The sequence below is a fragment of the Ascaphus truei genome, chromosome 4 (genome assembly GCF_040206685.1).
Source record: "Ascaphus truei isolate aAscTru1 chromosome 4, aAscTru1.hap1, whole genome shotgun sequence".
NCBI classification, from domain to species: domain Eukaryota; kingdom Metazoa; phylum Chordata; class Amphibia; order Anura; family Ascaphidae; genus Ascaphus; species Ascaphus truei.
The window spans coordinates 74,867,115-74,890,940 of record NC_134486.1 but is presented as its reverse complement, the minus strand read 5'-3'; the positions used below and the strand labels follow the sequence as shown (position 1 = coordinate 74,890,940).

Below are 23,826 nucleotides of genomic sequence, written 5' to 3'. Positions count from 1 at the left end.
GGGGGAGAGAGGAGGCCGGGGAGAGAGGATGCTGAGGGGAGAGAGAATGTCGGGGCAGAGAGAATGTCGGGGGAGAGAGGATGCCGGGGGGAGAGAGAATGTCGGGGGAGAGAGGATGCCGGGGGGAGAGAGGATGTCGGGGGGAGAGAGAATGTCGGGGGAGAGAGGATGCCGGGGGGGAGAGAGGATGCCGGGGGGAGAGAGGATGCTGAGGGGAGAGAGAATGTCGGGGGAGAGAGAATGTCGGGGGAGAGAGGATGCCGGGGGGAGAGAGGATGCCGGGGGGAGAGAGGAGGCCGGGGGGAGAGAGAATGTCGGGGGGAGAGAGAATGTCGGGGGAGAGAGGATGCTGGGGGGAGAGAAAATAAATAAATAAATGTAAAAAAATGTATTGTAAAAAGTCTCCCGGTTAACCTTCAATAGAAGATGGCAACCTTGAAAACGGATAATTTCTAAAAATGTCAACATATTCCAAAGGTTTAAACAATCTAATACAGTGAATAGAAATTCATCCAAATGTAGTTCATATTCTTTTATTTTCCAGAAATTAGAAATAGGGCATATGAAAGTCTTCTATGTGACCTTAATGAATGTGTTTGCAGTTTCTGTGCAATTGTAAAAACCTGGCTAGTTTTTCACAATGTAAACAGCACATGTACATATTTTTTCATTTTAAGGTGCACTGCTCTACTAAATATAACTCTCTCTCTCTCCCAAAGTTACTAAAAGTGTCACATTTCGCGTCAACTTTGCCAAAAAAGTCTGGACGAAATTGTCAAAAAAGTTTGAGTGACTGTTTTGCAAATTTTCAAAACTTGTTTGAAGAATAACATGATGTTTTTTATTAAGTTCACAGATCTCTAATTTTTAGTGCAGAGAGAGAGAGAGAGAGAGAGAGAGAGAGAGAGAGAGAGAGAGAGAGAGAGAGAGAGAGAGAGAGATAGAGAGAGAGAGAGAGAGAGAGAGAGAGAGAGAGAGAGAGAGAGAGAGAGAGAGAGAGATATGGATGCAGCAGCTCAAGGCTTAATGTTGACTTGATATGCATGAGATTATAGAGCTTGCTCCCTTCTATACAGACGTGGTCTGACTGGTGCCATCAGCAGTCTGCTACAGGTGGTCCCCCCCCCCCGCCCCCTGGACCTTCCATTCTTTGCCTCCGTGACCCAACTGGTGGTCTATCCTCCTTTTCCTACCGACGGCCAGTCAGTGACAGGCAGCCCCTCAGGGCCACCAGCCCTCCTTATTTCCCTGAGCATGGTGGCGCCAGAGCACAGACAGCCACGTGGAGGCCTTTTCTCTGTTCCCCGGAGATGTTGACCACCCATTGAGTCCCTGAGAAGGATAGGCAGCAACTGTGGAGGGGGAGAAGGAGTCTCAGTGTGAGGTTGGTTGTACTGGCTTTGCAATTTTCAAGGCTGGGTAGGTTTACCATTCACATTTTAAGTTATGGTATATATACTGAATATATATATATATATATATATATATATATACAGTGGTCGACAAATGAGCAAAAAATCTACTCGCCGAACATAAAAATCTACTCGCCACCTAGTACCACACGTGTGCTGCTTGGGCCAATAGGAGCTCGCCACGATGTTAAATCCACTCGCCCGGGGCTTGCAAATGTATAGGTTTGTCGAACACTGTATATATATATATATATATATATATATATATATATATATATATATATATATACAAAAACACAGAAAAAACAGGCGCACTCATAGCGTAAAATTGTATAACAATAAATTTATGGAGTAAGGGATAAAAATGCACACTCACAAACAAAGCTGAAAAAAATGCGTTTTTGAGTACAACTCAGCCCGTTCAGACGCAGGAACCCAAGGAGGAGGACTTCGGTGTGATGTCCGCGGTGTGTCTTGCCACAATAGCCCCTCTAGGTCCTGGCAGGGACCGAAAGCCACGAGGGACACCGCCTTCCCCTCTCTCCGGTGCTACACAGAGCATACACTGAATAGAGTCTCGCGTGAACTCGATGATGTCAGCGAGGTTTCAGCCGGGGAGAGTTCACAGTGTAAACAGGAACTTGAATGTCTGAATGGCTGGTAGCAAAATGCTAGCAAAGCAGCAGGAGTGCAATAATGTAGATGAGTGCAAATAAAATATATAACCTGGACAGTAGGCTCCACAGCAATCTCTACGCGTTTCGTCTCAAGCGAGACTTCATCAGACACACCGCGGACATCACACCGAAGTCCTCCTCCTTGGGTTCCTGCGTCTGAACGGGCTGAATTGTACTCAAAAACGCATTTGTTTCAGCGTTGTTTGTGAGTGTGCATTTTTATCCCTTACTCCATAAATTTATTGTTATACAATTTTACGCTATGAGTGCACCTGTTTTTTCTGTGTTTTTGTAGATATCCTAAGGAAGTGGTGTTCCCTTCATTCGGGCTGCAGAGACTCTTTTGGATAGCAATTGGAACATTTTGGGATTTGTATATCTTTTACATATATTTTTCTGGACATTTTCTTTTTTGATATTTTATTATGTATTTTATTGGTTCATTATTTTAAAAAAAAATTACTACATCCACTGTGCTTAGCATAGGTTTTTTACTTTTATTTGTAATAACATTTTCCATTTCACTTTTATTTATATTTTTACTCTTTAGAGATTTTATATAGTGATAGGTTGGCGCTAATATATTTCTTCTTTTGTTGTGATATATATATATATATACACACACACACACACACACACACACATCGACAAAAAAACCTCCACTGTTAGCATATAGCCAATAAAGAATATCACTGAAATATGGAAGCCTGTATAACCGTTCTAAACCAATTAGCGTTGCATGCCTCCGAATACAGTCCCCCATAGCTCAATGAATAGCTACGTAAGGTTTTGTTATATTAGTAATTAATAGTTCATTAAGCGTTACACCTAGCCAGCATTTTCTAACATAGAACTGGTGATACTAGTGGGATTGGTGATTTGTGGAGCTGATGTCTATTCCTTAGTGATCTTCAATCGATGTAGCTTTACTAGCCTACACTGATTTTATTAGCAATTTTGTTTGGAGGCAGTTACAAAAAGGTGTACTTGCCCTTCACTCCTGTTACTCCAATCTGAATCGTAACGTTTTCAATGGTGCGAAGCGTCTGCATGGCGGGGTTCCCCGAACCGTCACAGTTTCAGTAATAAGCAAGGAGAGATAGTCGCACGCGTAGTGTTCTAAGGGTCCTCAGACCATATTAATAGTATTCAAAAGAGACAAATAGTGGCACAACATTTCGGGGTACAAAAGTTACCCTTCTGCACCTGATGGAGGGTTAATTTTGTACCCCGAAACTTTGTGCCACTATTTGTCTCTTTTGAATACTATAAAATAGTCTGAGGATCCTTTGAACACTACGAGTGCGACTACAAATGTAGCTAGATCTATTGTCCTCGGGCCACATTTGCACACGACCGCTAGATCGCAGTGCAGCCCTGAAAACAGAAAGCATCCTGGGAGGATTAACTCTGCGGGTCCCTGCTTCTGAATGAGACCACAACATGGTTAATCCTACCAAGCTAGCTACCATCCTGTAAGAGCGGCGCAGGAGTCCCAGAGAGAAGCAGTTTCTCTCTGTGTTTATCTGAGCAGCTCTTACAGGACTAAGTCATGCAATTATTATTATTGTTTTTTTTTACATGGGATTGAAGCATGGGGTCTCCGGAGCTGAACCCTATGAATTTCAGCTCTGGGGACCCCTGCATCCCGAGATAGACTGCGTTCCTGCCGCTATCTCCTGCAAGTTTAAATGTCCTGCGTCATGTGAGCCAATAGGCATGGTTCCCAAAGAACGAAGAAATAGTTCCTAGATCCCTCTGAGGAGAGAGAATGGATTCTTAAATTCAGCTGTATAGCGTGGTCCTCACAGGATGAAGGAATGGTTCTCACAATGCAGTGATCCAGTGGAGCGAGCTGATCCCACTGGATCTGTACTTGTTGTGACTAAGTTGGTGCCCTATCATCAGTCACATCCTGTAAATCTACTCGTACACGCACTCTTTGTACCTACAGAATGTTTGCATATGTAACTGTCTACTAACCCTATTAGTAATAAGATAATCACGTCACATCCGGCTGTCAGTGTGGTAGGCAATGTTGTGGTCCCAGGGCCTGGGGTGCCCTTCTTGCTGATGGGCTTATAGTCTTAGAGGCAGTGGATCTAACATCCCTTTTACAGGGTGGTGCTGGTGGCCCTGGAAAATCAGGAGGGGGCCTCAGGTTAACCCGGGGGAAGGGCTAGATGCACCATCAGCGGCGAGTGTGACCCCTGGCAGAGTTTCTGCATGGGTGGGCCCTTCACCTGTGCTGATGGGGGCTGGTGCAAGCCCAGTGGGGCCAATAGTGGGTGCTGAGATTGCACCTGTCAGAGGGAATGAGGTTGCAGTCATTCTCCCAGATCTTGAAGTGTGGGGTAGCTGAAGCGGACAAAGTTTATGATGTTTGCTTCAAGGACACATATCAATGCATAACTAGCCTGTATGGGATGCACTTGTTGACGGTGGTCAAGAATAAGATATGGGGAGGGGATTGCATGGAGATACTGCCATTGTTGTCAGGCTATAGGGAGGCATTAGCTACTGTAGGTCCAGTAAAAAAGGCAAGGACAAAAAAGAAGATATTGAGACGAGATTGCTCCCGTGGACATTTTCGAACTGGCTTCTGGCGTTTTATCATTTTACCAAGTGTGATAGGGGAAAATTCTCCCCCTGTTTAAGCCATGTTTAAATATCAGGATATGATTGGGTTCGTGTACAGGAATTATAGTGGGGTGGCGTGGTGGCACTACGATGAGCAATTTCGCCAGAAGGTTGCTGTTCGCATGCATTTATCCTCAAATGTGAAGGATATGGATTTATGGATTGAGTTAATGACCATGCAAAAGTCGTCACCCTTTCAAGGGGCTGATAGCAGCGGGCTGTCCGCAGGGCTGTCGGCCGGTAGCAAGAAGGGACACTGCTGGGCTTTTAATGAGGGCCAATGTAGATTCAGCAATTGCAAATTCCGGCATTGATGCCCGGTTTGCAGAGGTGTTCATGCTGTTGAAAAGTGCTTTCATAAGCGTAAACAGGGAGGGGGCAAGCCTATCTGGCAGTTTGTGGGAAAAAGCGGTCACACCAGTTAAAATGGAAAATATGTGTCGATGGCTTGATATTTACACCAATAAGGAAGCAGCCAGTCTGTTGCGGGAAGGGTTTATGGAAGTCTTCTGGATCCCTTTAATTGAAAACACGGAGCACCTGGAAACAAAAAATTTGAAATCGGTTACGGAATGGGGTGGTGTCACGAGGGAAAATATATCTAAGGAAGTAGCGGTAAGGAGGATGGTTGGGCTGTTCCAAGCTCCTCCGTTGCCTGCTTTGAGAGGATCACTTTTGGGTATTGTTCGGAAAAAAGAACAGGGGCCTTTACGGCTGATACATCTGTCGCATCCTGAAGTATCATTAATGAATTGCATTATCAATAGGCAGTTTTGCTCTGTGAGCTTAGATCAGGCTGTAACTTTGGCAGGCGTTTTAGGCAGGGTGCGCTTTTGGTGAAAGCTGATATCTAGTCCGGATTCTGGCTGGTGCATCCTGGTTTTTTCATTTGCTGGGATGTAGGTTGGAAGAAGGCTACTTGGTTGATAAATGCCTTTCTACGTATTGCGAATTATCTTGTTTTTATTTTGAGACATTCTGTACCTTTTTTGTAATGACTGGTCCAGCAGACAGTACAAGCTGCTGGTGTACTTAACTACCATGACAATTTCAGGTTTATTTGTCCATGGGAGTCGGACTTGTGCGCAAGGTGGTTGAGCATATTTTTGCCAATGGCAAGTGAATTTGGGGTCCCATTGGCGGTCAAAAAGATGGAGGGTCCAGCAACGGTCCTCAGTTTTCTGGAGATCAAGATTGACACTGTTGGGATGGAGTATAGGCTCCCTGAAGACAAGCTTCAATCCCTGGTCAGATCAATGGAGTCCTTTCGGTCAAGTAGGTAGGCATCATTGCCACAGTTTCAGTCATTTCTGGGCCATTTAGTGTTCGCAGCCAGAATTATGCCGATGGTAAGGATATTCTCAAAGTGTTCAGTGGCAGCAACAACAGGGGTCAGACGACAACATAATTTTATCCGGATTACGACTGGTATTTGGCATAATCTGGCAGTGTGGCTCTTTTTTTAAGGGATTAATGGGAGGACCCTCTGGAGGGGTCGGCTGACATCCAATAGAGAGCCTCAGATTTTTATGGATAAAGTCGGGTCAATAGGCTACCTGGCATACTTTGAGGGGTCGTGGTGCGCTGAGCGTTGGTCGGAGATTTGGATGGGTTCCACTTTAGTTAAGAATCTGCTTTTTTGGACATTTTTCCCCTGGTCATCGCAGTTAAGTTATGGTTATTGTATCTTTTATTTTACTCCCTTTATTTTTCGGTTTCCGGTCCTGTTTTACTTTCTATGTTTGTTCTCTTATGTATCGGCAAAAACAAAAGAGTATTTCGCAGAAGAGGTACACTCAACCTCCTATTAGGTGAAAAAGCTAAAATTGTTCTCTTATGTATCTAAACGTTGTCTCACCTGCGCATGCTTATTCCCATTTAATTACTCGTGTGTGACCCCGGCACAGCTCTGCACGCCATTGGTTAGCCTGTAGAGACGTGTCCCTGGCAGCTATGCACAAACCCCCTTCTCCTGTACCACGTGACTATGTGGCGCTTGCAGCACGCCTCTGTGTAGCCTGTATATAGTCTGCAGATATCCCACTGGAAGCCCACAGAGTAGCAATACACAACTCTGGTCTGACAGCCTTTCCCAGACCCGCTGACTCCTCTTAAGATTTGAGGCACAAAATCTGGTCCACCATTTTAAAGCCTCTACTATAGCTACTCTTTGCTCAGTGCTCAAACGTGCCAAACATATGAGATTGAACAGGTTACTTTCAGAGAAGACCATTATCCATAAAAGGTTTAGGTATCACATGTAATTTGCCGCTGAATATGTTCATTGCAAGTTCATGGGACACTCCCTGGGGGCAGTGACCGAGTAGAAGTAGGAAAGAAGGAAAGTAGAAATGTACCTGCCAGAGTCCTAGCTCCTGTGTCATACGGCACCCCTTCTCCTTCCTTTCTCTTTTCATACATATATTTGTATGAAATGAAGGAAGCTGTGCTGCACCAATAACATTCTGTGGCAAGAAAGCTCTGCAGATGCTTATGGATACACCCAAATGCAGCTGTGACGGGCAAGGGCAACCAGGCTAAATAATAAAGGTTAAACCCTCTGGTTACCCTTGGGCCCTGTGGGTCCTTGCTTTTCCACTTTTCAAGTTCCCTTTGTCCCAAACTCATAAAGCTTTCTGTGTGTAAGTTTTAGGTGAGGTATTTGGGTAAGAATACAATTATTTTGTTTGCAGGAGTTCGTGGGCCGGAGCTACCGGTAGTCCCTTAATTCTACTGGGCGAACAGGCATGATTTGCCGGTACATGGGTGGAATTGCACCGGGGCTGTCCAATGTCCCCCAGACTCTTGGTTTTCAAGCCCCAATATCTCAGTCCTATCTCCCTTTGTCATGAGTCTCACCAAAGTCCTCCATGTATTAAAATATATTTTATGTGTTTTATACATTTCTTATAAGACTCTATGCAGTCAGCCCGGGCATCTGCTTAAGGTGCCAGCAAGTCTGCACAGAGTCCGTAGTTCAAAGAGGAGATGTTGAGAGGTGTATTGGTGCAAAGTGGCTGGGGCAGGGCGGAGTACTGAGTCCGGAGAACAGAGACCCCATGTGGGGAGGATCCTTTCGTCTGCCAGACTTAGTGGAGCCTGCCCTGCGTTTCCCGTTGGTCAATTCATATGTCCCGCCCACGGGGCATCCTGAGCCGGCTTGGCACGCCCCCTCCTCTGACGTCAGCCAAGAGACGACCCCGTTTCTATTGGCTAGTGGGATAGGGTTCCCACGCTCTGATTGGTTGCTCCTCCTACCTCCATGCTAAGGATAGCTTAGCGGAGTGTATGTAAGGAGATGGCCGAGTCATAGAACCAGTCCTTCCAGTGACTTGTGTCGATGAAGCGAAAGCGGGCTTTTCAAAGTTACTCTATTGCAAATTGCAGCGCAGGCGACTTCATTTTGCAGCTAGGAAAGTCTGCCTCGCAGAGACTAAGTCCCATCTTTTGCGCCCAAGTTCTACAAATCGAACGTAGCGGTCACGGCTAGGACTTCAAGCCGAAAAGAGGACCAGGAGAGCTGGGTGGATATCCTAGTCAGGGTAAGCCCACCAAAGTGGGCGCCCTGCACCTACTGTAGGAAAGCCTAGATTTTCCCCCCAGACGGTGTATTTTTGACTGTATATTGTGTAATTCTTCTTGTACGTGGGTTTACCGAAATAAACTACATTTCGTTTCTACTACCTTGTTTTGCCTAATGCATGATCCCGGTACAAATATAAAAGGTGTTAAAAGTTCCTGGTTTCCCGTGACAGCACATCCTTATTTTTTTTTATACTCAGTGTCAGGAGTTAGATGCAACAATTTTTGTACATAGTAGATCTTTGTAGTATTTAATTGGCTGAACTCAATATCACTTTTTCTATCTGTCAGACCCCCCTCTAAACCAGTATACTCTACTGCACTGATTTGATGGAATTGGAGAATACCAATCTGCCCTCCCTCTGGTCCAGTCCCCGTCCCCTTACCCTCCTCCATACTGTTAAACATCTTGACCTTTACTATGTGTCTGCAATACAGTATTGTCAGTTTCTTTAAATCAAAATGGTGTTTTGAAATGGCACCGCTTTCATACATTTCACTACAGCAGAGAAAAAAGGAAGGGGTGAGAGTCACATGCCTCTTTCCCCAGGATAATAGTCGGGGGGGGATAAGGAATTTGGTGTACAAATGGTATCAGTGGAAAGTTCAGGAAAATGAGTCTAGACTTCTGAGTAACTCTCCATGTCTGTCTTTCTTCTCAAGCCAATATCTTCAACATCTGTACTATGTGTTCAGTCAAGCTTAATGGGCCCAGTCTGCAAAATAGAAGTAGAAGCAAATATTTTAATATTCTAACCACTATTATTTTACAGTATTTAAAAAAAAATTTTTTTAGGAAATCTTACAAATGAAGAACAAAAATATTATCAAGCAAAATGTAATATAAATTATATATGAGATGGGAGAATGCAGCTTAAGTTAAAACATCTGCCCATCTACAATATTCAGGTACATTGCATAATGTAGGTAGGCTTTGAAAGGGCAGGTCTGTGACCATCTCAGAAGCAAAAAATACAACCAGCACAAATGACCCCTGGTGTCTCCTTGTTATATCCCTTTGTTACCTTGTTCCTTGACATCTTGATTATGACTTCTTCTTGTGTCCCTCTGTCCATATCCCTTGTTATGTGTATCATTAATCTTTGTAAGTATAATGTCCCCTTTACTATAGAGAATAATGTCCTTCTACCTGGGGGAGCTTCCTGATGCTGTTCATCTTTTGACTCTACCAGAACAGTAGTGTGCACATCTTTCTTCTGTCTGACTGCTTTGCAAGTTAGTGGCTGGTATGAGCATATGAAAGCTGACAATCAACACCAAGTTTTTACAGTCTTGCCCCATCTTACTTTCCATGGTCTTTTGCTAATGCCAAAATCCGCCATTGGCACAGAAGTGTGTGGTGATCATTAAAACAGTTTTACTCAAGTTACTGATGTGAATATATAACAGTGCAGGAGTTTCCTAAGACAGACGAGCGTTCAGCGACACTGATGCAGTATCTACACCAGAGCTTAGTGTAGTATGTTAAAGCACAGTTGTGTGTTTTTACTACTTTATCTGTGTGCTTTACTTTTCCTCTTGCTACTTAAAAATATATTAGTCGTTCCTATATATGAATGGCTAAATACAAAAGTGGAATGGTGTGTGCATTTGAAGCAGGAAAGGTAAAAAAAATATATATATATATATATATATATGAGGCGTAAAATAAGTAATTTCCATTTGAAACAGAAAGTTTGCTGTACAATTGCCAAAATAAATAATATGGATACTTTTTTTCACGAACAGAAATGTTATATTTTTCCAGGAATACGTTCTCCATGGATGAAGGATGTGATTGTCATGTTAACGTAATGCGTACATGAGCTAAAAGAGAATTCTAATGCATACAGTATCTAGTACTAAAATCTTTTTATTCATTCAGCCAAAATACTGTCACTTTGACGGATGTAAATGAAGTATTAGACTTGTAAAACTTACTTGGTAAAAAAAAATCAAACCACCATAAAGGAAAAAAAGAAAAAATTAAGTGGAGTCTTTAATTAATTGTGAAATAATTGGCTTTATAATTATCGATGTGATTCAAATTTGTATTCACTTATTCGAAAGCCCTTAATTTCTTTATTGCTAAACAAAGTTCAATACTTTTGGAGATGTGGTCTCATTCAACAAATGCGGCTATTTCATAGCACAATTACTACTTTTTATGAGAGAAAACACAATTTTACACTGTTTTGCAACAGGGGTTCCTAGGAATCCTTGGGTTTCCTGGGCATCCCTAAAGGGTTCCTGTAATTTTCAGTTAATTTTAAAATTGTACCAAATACAGAAGAAGTTACAATGCATGTGATCTCAGGCGTGCTGTTTGACAGGGTTGGGGTTCCTCAGAATTTCAAATGGGGTTCCTTAATCAAAAAAAGGTTGGGAACCACTGCCATAATCGTTTAAAACTATAGCATGCTATATCAGCATTGCAATACAGCTAACAAACTCAACTTTGTTATCCTTCCCCTACCAGAGTAACCAGAGTTTATCCAGATGACCAGAATTAGTCAAACTTTGTACAACCCCACAAAGGGATGGAACAACCATGGATTTCCAGTTACAGCATTGCTAAAATGAATACCCAACTAACTTCTTCTTTACAACGTGCAAGTGCTTGCAATTGAATTCCTAAAATAAAAAAGGATTCATAAAAAGGGATTACTTTCTGGAGAATCTGAGATGCAAGCAAATAGATTTGTGAGCATGCGTTTTATTAAAAGGACATGACCAGAGAATATGGGTTAAATCGGCACCTGCAACAATTGTGATTAGGTCGTAAATTTGCCTTTTTATGTCTTGCAGGTGTTTAATGAGCTTCTAGTATCTTTATATATCATGTGATTGAATTTCCAGCAATTCTTTCTTTCCTCCCCAGTAATATTGTGGGAAAAAGACAAATCGGGCAATGATTTATAGTAAAAAAACACCAGCAACTCCTTTACTGTAATCTGACACGCGATAAATCATTTCAGATCTATTACTGATTTTTATTGCAGATAAATAGGTTTGAAAGGGCACTTCTAATTTTCTAATTTGCAAACATTTCCATAAATCTTCTTTAGGGAAGTGCCACCTAAATTGTAAGGTTTGAAAGACGTAACTGTTTTTGTGTTGGGAGTTAGAAAAGTTTAAAGAAAATGAAACCCTTTTTCTTCCCAACACTACCAATTTAGGACCTTATTATAAACTATAATTTTTGGATTATTGCATTGTGGAGTAATGCTTGTACATTACATTTTTTTACGTAAGGTCATCCAATATTTCACAGCGGGTGCAATAATTGTTTTAATAGTGAAGGACAGTTAAATGTGTTGACAAATGTGGAATTATTTATATTTACTGAACAAAAGTTCAGACTCCATATATAACAATAGTGATGATTTTAATGTAATGGTAATATATCACTTTAAATGACCTTTAATGATAAATGCCCACGCATTTCACAGCAGACCACAGCCTCCCTTAAACCAATGTGCTCTAAGTTTGCATTACTTATTCTTGGTGTATTTTCTTTCGATTATACATTATTTATAATGTGGTCTAGTTGTGTTATCTATTTATTTGTTAAACATAAGGGTGTGAGGAGGGAAATAAAATATTTTGGATAATAGTCTTCCTTATAGCTGCAATCCCTCTGAATTATATACGTTTGATTGTTTTCAACTCTGTTTTAATCTTACACAGCATTGATTGTAAATTGATTTTCCAACTTTTTCTAAGATTACAAGAAATCAGAATACCTAAATAAGCAATATGTTCACTACCATGTCATATGTGAGGAGAAATCATATTACAGTGACAAGATTTAAGAAAATAATTCCAGTTTTTGATTGATTCATTTTGAATCCTGATAAGAGCTTCAAAATCATTGAATGTGGTTATTTATGGATACGACAGTTTATATCAGTGTTTCCCAACTCCAGTTCTTAGGGAACCCCAACATGTTAGGTCTTAAGGATATCCCTGCTCCAGCACAGGTGGTTCAACCAGCGGCTCAGTCATTTTGACTGAGCCACCTGTGCTGGAGCAGGGATATCCTTAAGACCTGACCTGTTGGGGTTCCCTGAGGACTGGAGTTGGGAAACACTGGTTTATATAATTATAGACTTAAAGGAACGGTACCTGCCCCCCATTTTTCCAAATGGAGACCCGGGAGACTATAGAAGCTGATGCCGATCCAAGCAGTTGTTCCAGGTTGGTCTTTGCATCGGGAGATCAACTGTATCATGGACTGTGCAGAGCTGGGGCGGTCTTCCCTTATCACTGGGATATTGAGGCAGCATTCACTGTAAGCTAGCTTTGGCAATGCTCTGTACCTAGCAAGTTAGGAGGCTACCGTAAGTTCCTATTTGTGTGGGGTTATTGTTATGTTTCTGTACGTGTGACTTACTGTTGACTCTAGCCAAATAAACTACCATTTATTAATCTCAGTGTTCTGGCTGGTGATTACAATCTCTAGTAGTGTGGTGAACACAATCACGACAGTAAGTCAGAGACAATCTTCAACATTCATCACCCTCCATGAAACGGGAGCGAAACGCATAGGATGAAGGATTGGAGGAAACACATACTAGGCACCTGAGAGAGATCCAGGAATATAGAACATGCCGGATTTCTGCCGTTATGTTGGTGGCGGAGTTTCTTTATTACAGCTCAGGAGAACCGCAGCCGTCCCTATAGCCCCGTACATTTTATTAAAAAAATAGTATTACATTATTTTTTGCTTTATATTTCCGGTCTCCACGAGGTCCGCCGAACCGTAATTCCAGTAAAGAAAAGTACATGGAGAAGTATCCACGTTGAGACCTGCTCTAAATCAATGCATCAAACCAAGATTCTGGTTTGTGAGTGCAACCCCATATCGTTTTTAACTCATTTTCAGTTTTCTAAAACATATATTGTCAGGATTTCGTTTGCAAATTTATTGGGAAAATGTATGACAAAAATTAAATCATTAATATTTGCTCTACATTCAACCTACTATTTTTCTTCCGAATATAATTTGCCCATAAATATGTAATACTAAAATAGTTATAAAAAAACACCATGAACAAAAACAATAGAGTTAATACTGTACATAAATAAAATAATATAATTAATAAGAGTATGAAACTCTAATACGCTCACTCCTTTCCAATTCAGAATGTGGCTACAACTGAAATATGAAGTTATAACAACTGCTAAAAAACAACACAAAGAAAAGCAAATGAAAAACCATATAAGGATATTCAGGGGAGCCAACCAGAAGCACACAATCCCTGCAAGCTCAGAACACACACACGCCATAAGGTGTCTGCGGGGGACCCGGGGTTTACAGAGATCCCGCCTGCTTCTCGAAGACACAAATTAAATGCCGGGGAAGCGGCAAAGGCCTCTGTAAACTACACTTACCTTGGCTCACACGGTTTCTGGAGATGCGTCGCCATGCAGTGAATGAGAGCAGCATTCAGACAGGGGAGGTGATTGGATAGGAGGCAACAACCAGGCACTGACTCCTCCCCCTTCCTGTGTGCAGAAAGCTCCGCATAGGAGAGACTGAGGTGGAAGGAGAGTGTGTGTGTATAGAACAGGGTGGAGGTGTGTGTGTATAGAACAGGGTGGAGGTGTGTGTATAGAACAGGGTGGAGGTGTGTGTGTGTGGGTGTGTCTGTCTCTGTACTGCAGTGCAGGGGTCTGCAACCTCTAGGAAGAGCCCTTTTATAAAAAAAAAAGTCTCTTTAAATCTTTAAATGTCCCGTGTATTGCGGGCCAATAGAAAGACGTGACGTCGTCTCTTGCGTCTTCCTATTGGCCCGGGTGATGAGGGACATTTAAACAAAGGCGATGGCTGTAGCGCCTACGACGGTAAGTATCTTGGGAAGCAATGGATCCCCGGAGCTGATATAAGCGCAGTTCAGCTCCGGAGAACCCCTGCTTCAATCCTATAACTAAAACAAACACAAAACCTGCAACTTGTGCTTATTTAAATGTCCATTGTAATAAACGTTTAACAGTTACATGGTTGAAACAGTAAACCCGTATTAACATTTTGTGGAACATTGCCTTCCCCAGAACCCTGAAGGATGTTCTGACAAAGGGGCTGCTGCCTAAATCGTTTGAACAGAAAAAGTTTTAATTTTTTTTTTTTTAAACTGCATATTTATTCAAATTGACTTTAAGCAACAATTGATTTTGTAGTTTGCTGTGTGCTTTTTACTGCATACATGAAAACTCATAAGGAGGCGAGGAAAAGTCTTTGAGATGGAGGTTCTCTGGTATAACGGCCTAGCAAACAATCTGGCAAACATTTTTCATGTGCATATTTCTCCAAAACAAAACTGCTACTCTTGAGATGCATTGACTTACCCCATGAATCACTGTTAATGAACTAATGCACTTACAGGTTACTCCTATAACTTATGTCTATCAACACATAACCTAAATTGTAAGCTCTGCGTCAAGGAGTTGACAGGATTCCCAATGTTTGCTATTATAATGTATCTACTTATCCTAATTTTAGTGTGTGTGTTGTGACTGATTTTATCAAATGTGTTGGACACCAACAATTCATAACTTTTTTTTTATTTAGTTCATGAGTAAGATTAGAGAATTAGTCTGACATTAGTTTTAATTGGTGGGACAAAATTAGTTGAATCTACCTGTCTATCTATTAAAGTCACAAATTTTTAAAAAATGAAGAAAATTGCATTTGTAGCTTAAAGGTGCACTCCCACATTAGATTAGAAATCAACCTTTTGTAAAGATCTCAAACGGGAATACCCGTTCTGTTCACCAAATGAATGATGCAAAAATAACAGCCATAATTGTGCTAATCAGCATAAGGTTAAAATCACATATATATCTCGTCAAAAAGAGAGACCAAGATCATTTTTTTTGAGAGCCTATTGATTTGTATACCTCCAAATAGATGAACCTTCACTCCACATGGTAAAATATGTTAACACACTGAAAATAACTGGGAAATAAGCACATTTTAATCATTTTGAACATATTTACCTATTTAAATTTGCATATTTCCCATCTCCCCCTTTCCCCGCCCCCCCCATCTCCTCTAGATTGTAGTGTATAATGCATTATGATTAACGTTAACTAGACCAACCGTTACTAATATACTAACTTTGAAAGTATTTCACAATTTTATTTTAAAAAATTCCATTTGGGTAAAAAGGCATCAATCACCCAGACATAACCCCTTAAATATGTCACTGGCGTTAGTTCACTTCTATCCTAGGAGGAATTGCCCATGTAACCTTTAGAGTGCCTGTACTTCCGGTCATAGCTATCACATGATGCCAACCACTAGTGGACGTCTCCACTTGGGTCAGGCTGGCCCTTCCGTTGGAGTGATTTATCCTGATGGCCCCCTTATTTTAACTTTTATGGGTTTATGTATGTGTATATATACTGTATGTAAGTATGTATAATGTACATTTTATTATGCTCCTAAATCTTGGCCATGTGCCTTGGTCTATCCATTTTCTCAACACTGCTCTATGATGCAATAGGCAAGGAACTGTTTAATTAGAAAAGTGGATTCTGACCTTGGCTAAATATGAATGCACCTTTTTATTTTTTTCTTAAACTATTTTGGAGTAGAGAAGCAAAGAGGGATAAGGGGAATTTTTACACAATGCATAATATCAACAACAGTTTAATAAAACAGATCTTCATTTAATACAAGCTTGGAATCGTAATCTTTGTCAACGATTAAGTAGGGCAGACACGTGTGGGGTGGCAAGGGAGCATCAATGGGGGGACACACAATGGTTTTTATGGGGGGGAGGGGGGAATAAGAAGACAAAAGAAGAGGTGGGAAAAAAACACAAGTGAAATAATATTTTGGAGGGGGTGGGGAAGGTATAGGAAAAAATAGAGTAGTGTTCCAAAGCTCCACCTTTACAGAATATCATTATACGTCTGTCTCAAATATCACCTCTCCTTTAATCCTATTGCTCCACCCTATATCGCTCTTTTACAATAATGCTAACTCTGGGTCTAGTCCCGCACCACCTTCCTGTGTCAGGCAGGGTTTCCACACTTGAACGAATTTATATGATTTGTCTCATAGGAATGCTGTGAGAATGCAACTTTCAAAAAAAAAAAAATATTTAAGTACTTTCAAATTAAAGAGCCTCAAAAACACAGAGGGAGTACCTTCAATTATACGGGATGTGAAGTTTTGGTCTATGAAGGAGTATAAACACCCAGATTTTATCACTCCCAGTAGTGCCTAAAAAACACTGAATCAATCCAGTTACAGAACAAATCAGACTCCCACGTTTTCGTTAGGTGTGCTCCCTGTTTCAGAGCTGCAGAGTCAAGCAGCCATCTTCTGTCCAGCCAACACCCTGACCGCTAACCGGCAAGTTACAATCTCAGTGACTTAACACATCATTTGATGTCTCATTTGTGCTGATTATTATTGATGGTTATACCAGGGCCTATACTTCAGTGGCGGAATAACGAGGCTCACACAGACTGTTTTGGTAAGGCGTTCCACTATAAATCCAATATGCCTGTATTCTGCATGGTACAGATGGAGCCAGATTTACTGTCCTTCTGGCCGCGGCTTTCCTCTACATCTCTTTTTTTTTTTTTTTTTTTTTTCCTCCCACGGCCACAAGGACAAAGTCAGTCTTGTGGCCTTGAAGGATTAACACTGCTGGTTCCATGCTTTTGAATGGGACCACGAAGCATTAATCCTTCACTTGAATGGACCATCTGCTTGGAGAGCAATACCAGTACTCGCCTTTCCGATGAGCTGCACAGCTGCATGAGCTGAATCTCTCCATCTGGATCTGTGTCACCGCTGAAGGTAAGAGATGCAGACTGTATTTCCCTCCCCATGGATGATGCCCTTATATGGGGCTCTACATCATGAGAGGGGGGGCTATAAGGCCATACTTGGTCAACTATATCATCAAGGGGGCTGGACAGTGTTGCATGTCCTGTCCAGCCCCCTTGATGTAGATGACCAAGTATGGCCATATAGCCTCCCCCCTCATGATGTAGAGCCCCATATAAGGGCATTTAAATCATGCAGGAGGAAGGAAATACAACCCGCTTACCTTCAGCAAATGGGGACACTGATCCAGATGAAGATACGCAGAGACAGCTGCACAGCTCATCTGAAAGGTGAGCACCGGTATTTCTCCCATTAGATGGCCCAAAAGGATTAACACTGCGGGTGTTCCCATTCAAAATCATGGAACCCCGCAGAGTTAATCCTCCTGGGCTTCCTACTGTCCTCAAGGCCGCGAAAGCTGTAGCCGCACCGGAGCAGTGAAAATCGAGGCACCGAGGACAGGATGTCTGGCTACACCTGTAGGTGCAAAGTTTGGAAGTACAAAATGTCTTTCACCAAGTTCCTTTTAAACTAAATTATAATTAAGTATGAAACTTTGTATGAAAGAAAACAACTTTGCAAAGTATTAGTCAATACTGTATTAACTAAACGTTTTTTTGCAAGTACTACAGTAAAACGGCACCAAGTGGTCAGCAATCACACACACTGCTCCAGCTGTAGAACAAATGTTCATCAAATTATTAACACATATGGCAGAAGTTACATGGCAACAAATCAAACAGCAACTGTAATACAAGAGCTAAAAAAAAAAAAATATCAATATGGAAGAAAAGTATCCGCTCGAGAAAATAAGATACAAGATGCTGTCCCTAGCCTGAGCAATCAGAAACGTTCGTTGCAAGAGAAGAAAAAAAGATGATCTGGGAAACAGAAGCCGCTGTAATAACTTTGAGGTTCATAGGTTTCACAGAAGAGACTGAACAAGGAAATATCATTACATTCCTGTAAATTAATCTTCCTGCAATTTCACAACTTACTCCAATTTTATTATTGAAAGAGCACACAGGATATCTTCTCACAGACCTAAAAAAAAAAAAAAAAAAATCGGCCTAGAGCAATTATTTCATGTTCTTGAATATTTCCACAAAAGAATTGGTAATTAAAAGATCAAGAGAACTTGGAGAGTTGTTTTTGGCATGAACATCAAATGCTTATTTTTCAAGATTTTTTTTTTTTTCAAAGGACCTTTAATGTCATAGAGAGAGGTTTGAAGCTAGACTAGCAATGCATAGGATTGGCTTTGGTTCTCCTTTATCTAACAAGGATGATAAAAAGTTGCCTATAGAAAACATGAACTTAAGCCAAAATATAAATACTCAACTCCATCAGAGAAATGTACTTGTGCAGAATCAACCGTGGCAAACAATCCGCATACAATGCAGGATAGCGATTCTGTCTAGAAAACAAAATGTAGAAAGAGGCGTTCATACTCGCAGAAACAAATGAAGGTTTCCTCCATGGTAATGGCCGGATCCAGAAGTAACTGCAGGAATAGAGTACGAAATGCCATCTGATGATGTAAAACATTTTCAACATATGTTCTAAGCCATAGGAGAGTAGGCAAAGAAGAAGCCACCGATAACATGCACTCGCTTGTCTATCAATACAGGAACAAATGTAAGTAGCAAAGGAATGAAAAAAATAATCTTTAATCGGTGTCCATGTATTGGACCTTGTCAATAAGACCGATTTAGAGAAGATTTTTTTTAAATCATTTATTCATTGATTCACCCACATTTACATTGGCCATGTAAATATGTAGTGTCTGGGGTCATTTATCATTTTCTTAGCCATACTTCACTCCTATGGTTTATCCGGCAGTCTGTTGTTCCTTTGCTACTTACATTTATTTATGTTTTGATAGACTAGGCAGTGCACATTATTATGGGCTTCTCCTTTGCCTTCTTTACTACAGAGTGACCCTCTTGTTTAGATCATATTGCCTCGCCTTGTTACTTCCTCTTGTGAACCCATCCATCTATCCGTACAGGTTGAGCGGGTGTCTCCCTTTCCCCCATATTTTCAACATCCCATTAGATATGCTTCTATTACTTTGCATGAGAATAAAGCAGACACCCGATTATAGGACCGGATCCATGAAACTGCGGTATGTATGTTTATGTATATATCTTTATTTATATAGCGCCATTGATTTACATGGCGCTTCACAGCAGTAATACACGTGGCTTAATCATATAAATAAAAGGTGGTATTTGTGCCAAGAGTGCCTTCTTTTTATCGGATCCGAGGGGGGAAAAAAGAGGCATAATATTGCATTTTTAGGAAAAAATTGCCATACATCAAGTTTTGATATGCCACAAATATTTTACCACCTAGTTCAGACTGGCGTTAGCCCTATGTATATAATGGCCAATATACTGGCCATTGTATGCATAGGCCACATAAACTAAGCCAGCATAAAATAGGTGATAAATTACTGCTTTTAACACATTGCCTGTACATATTAACCCCTTAGTTCAGGGGGCTCCAACCTTTCAAGGAAAAGGCCATTTTATAAAAAAATATATATATTTTTCCTAAATATTCCGAGAGCCGCAACACATGTATGAATACTACACCCCCCACAAACACATGCATATACTGTACACACACTAATAGGTATATACTGTATAAGCATTAACATTCAACAAACTTACTTCAATCAGAATTGGAGAAAGGAAATATGTGGGGGAATAAAATGCATCTCACAATAATAAGTCCCTTTAATTAGTTTTTTTTCCATTGTTTTTCAGTGCAAAACAGTTGTCATTTACAAATACACAATACATATACATACATACCCCCCCAAATACACACTACCCCCCCAATACACACACACTACTCCCCCCACCCCTCTCCTCCTCCCCCCCCACAAATACACACAAACCACCCCCACCCCCCTCCCCCCCCAAATATATGCATACACACTAGGGTTGCCAGGTGGCTTGTCCAGAAATACTGGACAAAATGGTGAAACGTGTGACGCGCGTGAGAATCATTGGTGAGGAGTTATTTATAAATGACCTGACTGCTACGTAATTTCTACATTTCACTCCCAAGTATTCACCAATTTGCACCAATTTATATTCTGTTTTGTAAAAAATCTGAGGTGTCGTCTTGGGAGGGAGTGCCCTTTCCGAGGATTTTTGTAAGGAAATAGAATATGAAATAGTGCAAATTGGTGCATGCTTTTAGTGAACTTTAGAACAAATGACGTGATGGTTAGATAATTTATAAATAACTGACCTGCAGCCATACTGTACATGGCGAGCAATACTGATCTTAATGCTCTTCTCACAAATTCCAAGATTGTTGCACCCCTCCTCATCCTCTCACCCACCCACCTCGTCATCTCACCCCTCATCCTCTCACCCCCCTCCCTTCATCCTCTCTCATCCCCCCTCCCTTAATCCTCTCGCATCCCCCCTCCCTTCATCCTCTCACCCCACTCCCTTCATCCTCTCATCCCCCTCTCCCTTCATCCTCTCTCATCCCCCATCCCTTCATCCTTTCTCATCCCCCCCTCCCTTCATCCTCTCTCACCCCCCCTCCCTTCATCCTCTCTCACCCACCCTCCCTTCATCCTCTCACCCACCTCCCTGTCAATATCACCCCCACGGGACAGCCAGAGAAAACACACACACACACACCAGGACAAAACAGAACAAATACAGACTGGACACAGGAAGGCACACAGGACACAGCCTCACCTCTCTCTGCTCCATGCTTTTCCTCCGCTCTTTGGCCCCATCCCCCAGGCTCCTGCCACCTCCATCCTGATAGGCTGCTGCTGTGTAATGCAGCCAATCAGGATGGAGGAAGCTGCCAAGCCCCCTAGCAGCAGCAGCAGCAGCAGCAGCAGCAGCCCTGCACTATCCCTTCTCGGGGGAAATCCCGTGATTGGTTACTAAGTCGGGAGAGGTAATACCTGTGTCCGGTATTATCTCTCATTTTTTACCGGACAGAGTAACCAAATACCGGACATCTGGCAACCCTAATACACACACCCCAATACATATATATACACTTACCTTGGGCCTGCCTGCCTCCCTCCTGCAAGTTTAACTGGAAGTTGAGTGGGATAAATGATTACACCCACTGTCTCACTCCCAAAACACATAGCGCACATTGTATAATGATGGTGAGATCCCCTAAAAACTTCCAGATCTATCACCGGCTACTCCACTAGAACCTAAGAGTTTCTGTATGCCAGAAATGCTCATGGGTATCGTTCCTGACTTCTAACTCACTAGAATAGCCTGCAGGCAGCAGACTACTCATCAAAAATAGGGGCTCTACAGGTGAAGGTTATTGGTTAGTAGGCTCAGTGGATATTAATATTGGTGCACCCCAATAATATTATTTGTGAACTGAAATACAGTAATGTACTGTAATTGGGAACTTACTTTGCTTCCTTTCACTGAAATCAAAACTCCATAGTGACCCAGTCTAGACTCCACCGAGACTCTCCTGACAACACCCCATGATGTAACGATCATGCCTCTGAGATCATGGTATCGCCACATGAAATTACGAGTATCCCCCCATGCCTCACTTTTTAATTTCTTTACGAAACTGAGGATGCAGCCATCTATTATTTGTGATGTTACGTTTGAAGATCAGACAGGCTGACATGCATTGAAACTACCGCCCCGCCCCCCCAATTCATACATACACACACCCCAATATATATATATATATATATATATATATATATATATATACACATACCCACACATACACTTAACTCACCTTGGGCCTGCCTGCCTGCCTCACTCCTGCACTGTCCTGGGTTGGTGCCGCTCCCCAGCTGCTGCCTCTCTGCCTCTAAAGACTGTTTCGTACTGAGGCAGATTGGATCTATAAATTAAACACTCGCTGCCTTATGAGGGGTTTACGTTCACCCCATTCATTGATTTATTTATGTCTCAATTCTACTGTACCTACACTGGCGACACACTTTATTCGAGCTCGGCTAGTCCCACGAATTCGGGTATACCTGGGTGTATTGAGGTTTGTGACTGTTTTCTGCCCGAGTGCATTGGTTTATTTTCCAGCAAGGATTGAAGCATTTTATTCCCGCTGGCTGCAATACTGCACAGTATATATATATATATACTGCATTACAATTCATGAATTTATGCCATCTGGTAGACACGCGAAGCATTGCAGCCTATTAAATCCTAATCATTATCATTTAACAGATCAGCCGCCCATCAGCCAGGCATGAACCCAGGCTGGGAAGGCAAACGCAACGGGGCTTGTCAGAGGTGAGGAGCGGCGCATTCCAGGTATCTGCCAGGTACATACTGGGTATTTGCTCGAATAAAGTGTGTCGGTGCAGTATGCGTCCATACAGTTCTCAGCTTCTCTCCCCCTTTCTGTGCTTATATAACCATTAGGAGATTCAGCCTGTTTTATCAATTTATGATGTGACCTCTGAGCAAGACATTAACATTCTTGCTTTACTTAATGACTAATCATACATTAATAACTTATTATACTCTGATTATATTTGCATTACTTACTATAGATAATTCATTGATCCGTTTTTTTTTTTGGTGTTTTTTTATTTTTTATCATTATACACTCCAGGAGTATCTGTTGCTCTGTATTCCAACACAGTCGAGTTACCGCATAAGCGCTGTCTTCTGCAATTGCATGCAGGCACCATCAATGTTCAAGGAGGTTACTTAGACATGGGGCGTAAGATTTTCCAGGGGGAGTGCGGCAGTTACAGAGGTCCCGCGCTCTTCCCCATGGCATTTATATGAAATGCCGAGGGATCGCGTGAGGCCTCTGCAACTTCCCTTAACGTGTCTTCGATGACGTGTCGCAATGGCAACGTGGGTCACGTGACCCCACAGCATCATTTCACCCTGGAGACAAGGTAAGAAGTGGGGAGAGAGCAGGCAGGGGAAAATGTTTGCACACCCCTGACTTAGACAATGGCTCTTCCCTTCTGAGATGCTTGTGCATATCTAACTCTTACTATGTGCGGGCTTCATTTATTCAATTTAGCTACTGTCCAAGCGCTATCCCCTGCAATTACACGGAGGCGCCACTATTGTTTACATGAGCACTGTGGCAATGGCTCTCCTCTGTGGACTCTTTGTTATAATATCAATAGTGTTACTAGTGGGATTCTTGGTCTCTCCCTCTGTGGAGAGTAATTATTAATATATTAATGCCCTAATTTCCACTGCCCACAGTAATTTATATTTAATTATAATTAAATATCCCTGCTATGGGGTATTAAATATTAAATATCCCTGCTATGGGGTATTAAATATTAAATATCCCTGCTATGGGGTATTAAATATTAAATATCCCTGCTATGGGGTATTAAATATTAAATATCCCTGCTATGGGGTATTAAATATTAAATATCCCTGCTATGGGGTATTGCTATTTACCAATAAAGGTCTATTACTCTACTCTTGTACTTTGAGCTATTATTCTATTCCAATTTCCTACCACCTATAGCTTGATTGTGCATTCAGTTTACTTTGTCGCAATAACTATCCAACCTACGTTTTATTCAATTTTAATCAATGTTCATTTTTGTATACAGTGATATATATTTTACCTTAACTATTAAGCGCTATGTTTTAACTTGTGGTATGAAACAAGTGAATTCTTT

The 23,826-nt window shown here is 41.6% G+C and overlaps 1 long non-coding RNA gene across 1 annotated transcript in view; it reads right to left on the bottom strand.

The window, feature by feature from the left end:
• Positions 1–1,139: 1,139 nt before the first annotated feature.
• Positions 1,140–23,826, bottom strand: part of LOC142492872 (uncharacterized) — a 27,767-nt gene continuing 5,080 nt past the window's right edge. Inside the window, exons 2-3 of the long non-coding RNA XR_012800922.1 lie at positions 4,073–9,027; positions 1,140–1,352 (exon numbers count right to left, since the gene is read on the bottom strand). This is a non-coding gene — a long non-coding RNA (uncharacterized LOC142492872). The remainder of the gene's footprint in view (positions 1,353–4,072; positions 9,028–23,826) is intronic.